Here is a 7396-nt window from a genome sequence, read left to right on the forward strand (position 1 = left end):
AAATTGGGAAGCCTGAGGTAACATGGGATACTGGGGGGCCCAAGTTTCAGGTTTTGCGGAGGCTCAATCCCCCTCCTTGGTGTGCTGTCAAGAGGCTCTTGCATATGTGTCCATGAGTACTGTGAACACGGTTTTCGCTCGAACACAGCAGACATGTCAGTCAGTTTCCCCGCTGCCGCTTTATTTAATGCCTCAAATATTACCCTTTCGGCATGCATCCTTTGGGTTTCATCCAGCGTACGAAGTCTGTCATCCACAAAGTTTGAAAAGCGCTAATGGTGGGTTTGCTTTGCTGTGTTAAAATTTTCTTTGCCAAATCGAGTAAATCAGGTGAAGGCGAGGTGGTGACCTTTCTTTTGCGACATGATGAGAGTCGCCGAGGTATAGTAGATGGTGCAGCTTCTTGAATAGCCTCCTCAGTATTGACTGCCGTACTGGCGATGTCATCACTGCCACATGTTGGTGTTGACAAAGCTTGACAACGCTCCTGCGTGAACAGAAAATGCATGTTAAAGCAAAAATCAAAACTTAATGTACATCATACAGCAACACCCTGTGATGCAGTGACCCCTGTGACAGCTAGGCGGCGCTGTATGGGCTTCCCGTATGTGATAGTGACCCCTGTGACAGCTAGGGGGCGCTGTATGGGCTTCCCAGGACATGCATGCAGGCGTTTCCTTTATTGTGATGGGAAAATGGTGAGCGGCAGGATTGTAAATGGCCGATATGTATCACAAGGGTGGGTGCCTTGCGATGGAAGCTGGAACGTGTATTGATCAGCAGATGTACTGTTGAGGGTTTGTTACTGTGTATCAGGGAAAGCTTCCAGGTGACTTGGTGAGATGGGTGGGACCAGTCACCTACAAACCCACCCAGGGGCATGTGCCTGAACGCCCAATGTAAAGCCTGTATGTGTGTGGAATAGGACCTGTAGTGAGGTTATGACCATGTGATCCATACCTCACCTGTGGGTGTGGTTACGTACCATATAATGTGCCTGAGGTCTGGTCACATGGGGAGAGAGTGTGTATCTGAATGGTTCAGGGTGCAAGGTCCTGGAGGGTCAGTGTTGGGAGGTTCTGGGAGAAGAATCAGATCCCTGGAGCACATGCTGCGACCTTGGACCTGGTGAGGCGTGAGTGTTGCACGGTCTCAGGAGGGGACGGATGTCCTGAATAGCACCCGCTGAGGCCCTGGACCTGATGTGGCCGGTGTGTTGAAAGTCCCTGGGAGGAGGGTCGGATCCCTGAATAGCACCCGGTGAGGCCTGGGTGTTGGACGGTTCCAAAGTGGGGACGGACGTCCTGAATAGCACACAGACAGGCCACATATGTTTGCAGAGTCAGTAGCGGCACTGCATTGGGGAGCTACCGTCCGTCTGTGGATCTGGACTGTCAGGTGGCCTGGTGAGCAAGGCATTGTCCGGGATGGGTGATTCCAGTTCAGCAGCTTCCCTGAGAAAGAGAGTACTGACAGGAGTCAGCGTGCGGAGCAGGAGCTCCTAAAGAGGTAACTCCGGACAGGGGGAATTAACTGTTGGTGCCTGTTGTGTTCCATGAACATTAAGGAACTGTTTGGTGTGCGGTTGCCCCCGGTAACCGGACAGAGAGGTCCGGCGGGTTTAGGAACTGCAAGTTTAAGCCATATGTTGAAGAATGTTATGGACTATGTAATAAGCATGTGATGTGTAACGTTCCTCAGCAGTTTGACGGCATAATAAAACCGTATGGACTATTTTTGTGGAAAAACCCGTGCTTGACCATATTAATCCGCTGCCAAGTGAGTGTCCCCCAACACTAACAATAAGCGCTGCGTTACAACCCAAATACAGTAATGCGTTTGCATTGGATATTGTGAGCAGCAGTCACAAGCGTACACGTGCACTGGAATCGTGGGCGGGACTGGTGCTACAGGATATGAAATGGCATTCAACAGTATGAAAACTGAGTGGGTCGAAACAAGTACAGGAGGACACTTATCTGTACTGGAACTGTAATCTGCAAAATTAATCATGTAAAACTGGAGTTACTATTTTCTATTCAACTATGCCATGTACATACTAAGTTTAAATGCTATTTAGAGGTAAGCAAATAAGGTACTTACATCTCCGACAGGGGAGTCAGGCCGGATCTCTGGCTCTTCTCAGGCAGCGACATCGTCGATGCCATTGGGCGTGATACCTCTTGGTCACGTGTGAAGGCCATCAAGTCGTAGTACCATAACTTGGCACATACACTTCTGTACCAGCACCAGACTTCATGGACTTCTTGACATTAAGTTCTTTTTTGTAGACTGTGCGTAGGCCCTGAATTTTTTTTTTCTTCACCACAGTCTCATCCACCGTGTCGCTGGGATTGTGCTGCTTGAAGAGGGCAACTAGTTTATCATAAGCCTCCTTTTTTATATATTTTTTTGCTGTAGTCAGCAGATTTGATCTTCCAAAGGCAGGGAGTGATACAATTCGATCAATTCCCGAAAAAAAATAAAAAAAAACAGTGAGAACGGCACAATATACATAACATTTTAGAAAACTCAAAATCCACGTTTGAAATGCACTAGTGTTTGTTGTGCGGGGCAGCAAAACTAAAATGACTGCCCATGGCAAAGCATATGTACACAGATAGAAGCCAAGCAGCCCCCCATTTGCTTGCATGTGTACAAGCATGACCACAATGTAGAATAGAGTTATGATTGCATATAATTGATAGCTGACCTATAAAAGGAAACGCTACAAAGATCCTAATTTGAGACCCCAAACAATGCCTACCTTGCAGACGGAGCAACCAGAAGGTGTAGTAAGATCCACTAATAATTGCGCACTAGCGACTCAGACAGGGACGCTGAAGCAAACCGCGTAGTGAAATCCACGAATAATAGGGCACTAGCGATCCCGTGTCAGTGACTGTGGATCCACGAATAAATAACGCACTAGCGACTCAGACAGGGACGCTGAAGGAAAACCGTATAATACGATCCACAGCGCTCAGGAACAAAGGATGGAAGCGGTACTACATTGTCTTCTTTTATGACGAAGTCGCCCAATCAGAGAATGATAGCACAGTAGTGGCCACCAATGGGAGCTGAGGGGGCGTTGAAAAGACAAAGCAAAATCACGCCTGCGTCCCTGAGTTCTGAGTCGCCAACGAGGTTGCTCGTCGTTGTTATGGCTATCTCGCTAACAATCTCGCTATGTGTGAAGTACCCTTAAATCCCAATGACCAGTTCCTTTTAAGAACTGTTTATTTGCGGTCTAATCTCTGCCACCCCTGACAATGTCACCAGTTTTAAGTGTTATTAATTTTATCCGTCATTGTGTTAATGTTACGGCACGTAGTTGTCTTCCTTATTACCGGTACTTTCACTGATGAGGGTTTTCATTGTGAGCTCCATAAAAAAAATTTAGAAATCATTTTGTGTTGTAGAAAAAAATCACATCCAATCTGTCTTTCATCCTTGTAGGAAATCCTTGTGAGAACAACTGGTTATCACTAAACTGTAAAGAAGATATCAGGAAGCAGTCTAATGGAGAAAACCTCATTACCCTTCATGGACCTCCTGGACTTCATAGTACTTCACTTTCTTATACTCCTAATCATGAGGAACCCTCTCCTGAGCAATCTCACATTGTTACCACAATTCCAGGTGACAAAGTGGATACAAGATTTCAGTGTGACAAGCAACTTACTAAAAGCTCAGATTTATTAACACAAAGAAAGCACAAAGGAGAGAAGCCATACTCCTGTTCAGAATGTGGGAAATGCTTTACAAATAAATAAAAATTTGTTATACATGGGAGACTTCACACAGGAGAAAAGCCATTTTCATGTTCACACTGTGAGAAAAGGTTTACAGCTAAATCAAATCTTGTGAAACACGAGAGTAATCACACAGGAGAGAATCCGTACTCATGTTCAGAATGTGGGAAATCTTTTAAATATAAATCAAGTTTTGATACTCATTATAGAATTCACACTGGAGAGAAGCCTTATTCATGTTCACTGTGTGGGAAATGTTTTACACAAAAATCTAATTTTGTTTTACATAAGAAAATTCACACAGGAGAAAAGAATCATTCATGTCTAGAATGTGGGAAGTCATTCACAAATAAAGAATATCTTCTTATACATCAGAGAATCCATACAGGAGAGAAGCCATATTCATGTTCAGAATGTGGGAAATGCTTTGAAAGGAAATCACATCTTGATACACATAAAAGAACTCACACAGGGGAGAAACCGTATTCATGTTCACTATGTGGAAGGTGCTTTGCAGGAAAATGATCTTCAAAAACATCAGAAAGTTCACTCAGGAGAAAGGCCGTGTTCATGTTCACTATGTGGGAAGTCCTTCAGAGATAAAGGGAATCTTATTAGACATCAGAGAATTCATACAGGAGAGAAGCCATATTCATGTTCAGAATGTGGGAAATGTTTTAGAAATAAATCACATCTTGTTACACATCATAGAATTCACACCGGGGAAAAACCATTTTGATGTTTACTCTGTGGGAAAGGCTTTACAGAAAAATTAGGTCTTGTGAGACACGAGAAAAGTCACACAACTTAAAACATAAATCAATTTTTACCATACATGAGAGAATTCACACTGGAGAGAAGCCGTATTCATGTTCACTCTGTGAAATGTTTTACACAAAAATCACAATTAGTTTTACATGAGAAAATTGACATAGAAGAAAAACCATTGTCATGATCAATATGTGGAAATCACCTGAGTGAAGTAGGCACCCCATGTTCTCAAAAGATGAATAAAAATACACCATTTGTTTGTGCTGCGTTTGTGCTGGTTTGTGCCGCAAAAATGAACGTTTGCGCCGCTTTGGTTCCAGAGATATTGCGCGTTATATTTTTATGAAGCTCCGCCCACTTTCCACCCCATGTTCTTAAATTTTAAAAATGAATACACCATTTGTTTGTGCTGCGTTTGTGCTGGTTTGTGCCGCAAAAATGAACGTTTGCACCGCTTTGGTTTCCGAGATATTGTGCGCTCAATTTGCTGAAACTCCACCCACTTTCCACCCCATGTTCTTAAATTTTAAAAATGAATACACCATTCGTTTGTGCTGCGTTTGTGCTGGTTTGTGCCGCAAAAATGAACGTTTGCGCCGCTTTGGTTCCAGAGATATTGCGCGTTATATTTTTATGAAGCTCCGCCCACTTTCCACCCCATGTTCTTAAATTTTAAAACTGAATACACCATTTGTTTGTGCTGCGTTTGTGCTGGTTTGTGCCGCAAAAATGAACGTTTGCGCCGCTTTGGTTCCAGAGATATTGCGCGTTATATTTTTATGAAGCTCCGCCCACTTTCCACCCCATGTTCTTAAATTTTAAAAATGAATACACCATTCGTTTGTGCTGCGTTTGTGCTGGTTTGTGCCGCAAAAATGAACGTTTGCACCGCTTTGGTTTCCGAGATATTGTGCGCTCAATTTGCTGAAACTCCACCCACTTTCCACCCCAAGTTCTTAAATTTTAAAAATGAATACACCATTCGTTTGTGCTGCGTTTGTGCTGGTTTGTGCCGCAAAAATGAACGTTTGCGCCGCTTTGGTTTCCGAGATATTGTGCGCTGAATTTGCTGAAACTCCACCCACTTTCCACCCCATGTTCTTAAATTTTAAAAATGAATACACCATTCGTTTGCGCTGCGTTTGTGCTGGTTTGTGCCGCAAAAATGAACGTTTGCGCCGCTTTGGTTCCAGAGATATTGCGCGTTATATTTTTATGAAGCTCCGCCCACTTTCCACCCCATGTTCTTAAATTTTAAAAATGAATACACCATTTGTTTGTGCTGCGTTTGTGCTGGTTTGTGCCGCAAAAATGAACGTTTGCACCGCTTTGGTTTCCGAGATATTGTGCGCTCAATTTGCTGAAACTCCACCCACTTTCCACCCCATGTTCTTAAATTTTAAAAATGAATACACCATTCGTTTGTGCTGCGTTTGTGCTGGTTTGTGCCGCAAAAATGAACGTTTGCGCCGCTTTGGTTTCCGAGATATTGTGCGCTCAATTTGCTGAAACTCCACCCACTTTCCACCCCATGTTCTTAAATTTTAAAAATGAATACACCATTCGTTTGTGCTGCGTTTGTGCTGGTTTGTGCCGCAAAAATGAACGTTTGCGCCGCTTTGGTTTCCGAGATATTGTGCGCTGAATTTGCTGAAACTCCACCCACTTTCCACCCCATGTTCTTAAATTTTAAAAATGAATACACCATTCGTTTGCGCTGCGTTTGTGCTGGTTTGTGCCGCAAAAATGAACGTTTGCGCCGCTTTGGTTCCAGAGATATTGCGCGTTATATTTTTATGAAGCTCCGCCCACTTTCCACCCCATGTTCTTAAATTTTAAAAATGAATACACCATTCGTTTGTGCTGCGTTTGTGCTGGTTTGTGCCGCAAAAATGAACGTTTGCGACGCTTTGGTTCCAGAGATATTGCGCGTTATATTTTTATGAAGCTCCGCCCACTTTCCACCCCATGTTCTTAAATTTTAAAACTGAATACACCATTTGTTTGTGCTGGTTTGTGCCGCAAAAATGAACGTTTGCACCGCTTTGGTTTCCGAGATATTGTGCGCTCAATTTGCTGAAACTCCACCCACTTTCCACCCCATGTTCTTAAATTTTAAAAATGAATACACCATTCGTTTGTGCTGCGTTTGTGCTGGTTTGTACCGCAAAAATGAACGTTTGCGCCGCTTTGGTTCCAGAGATATTGCGCGTTATATTTTTATGAAGCTCCGCCCACTTTCCACCCCATGTTCTTAAATTTTAAAAATGAATACACCATTCGTTTGTGCTGCGTTTGTGCTGGTTTGTGCCGCAAAAATGAACGTTTGCGCCGCTTTGGTTCCAGAGATATTGCGCGTTATATTTTTATGAAGCTCCGCCCACTTTCCACCCCATGTTCTTAAATTTTAAAAATGAATACACCATTCGTTTGTGCTGCGTTTGTGCTGGTTTGTGCCGCAAAAATGAACGTTTGCGCCGCTTTGGTTCCAGAGATATTGCGCGTTATATTTTTATGAAGCTCCGCCCACTTTCCACCCCATGTTCTTAAATTTTAAAAATGAATACACCATTCGTTTGTGCTGCGTTTGTGCTGGTTTGTGCCGCAAAAATGAACGTTTGCGCCGCTTTGGTTTCCGAGATATTGTGCGCTCAATTTGCTGAAACTCCACCCACTTTCCACCCCATGTTCTTAAATTTTAAAAATGAATACACCATTCGTTTGTGCTGCGTTTGTGCTGGTATGTGCCGCAAAAATGAACGTTTGCACCGCTTTGGTTTCCGAGATATTGTTTGCTTCTGCAGTTTCTTCTACGGACCAGGTAAGAACATCTGTGGCAAGCTGGTGCCCTATTTACATTCTGCCACTAC

At 43.6% G+C, this 7396-nt stretch overlaps 1 pseudogene; it reads left to right on the forward strand.

The window, feature by feature from the left end:
• LOC141054897 (uncharacterized) overlaps positions 1-4785 on the forward strand; it is a 65323-nt pseudogene extending 60538 nt beyond the window's left edge.
• The last annotated feature ends 2611 nt before the right edge of the window (positions 4786-7396 follow it).

This window comes from Dendrobates tinctorius, unplaced genomic scaffold (genome assembly GCF_039654945.1).
Source record: "Dendrobates tinctorius isolate UK_male_01 unplaced genomic scaffold, ASM3965494v1 ptg000180l, whole genome shotgun sequence".
NCBI classification, from domain to species: domain Eukaryota; kingdom Metazoa; phylum Chordata; class Amphibia; order Anura; family Dendrobatidae; genus Dendrobates; species Dendrobates tinctorius.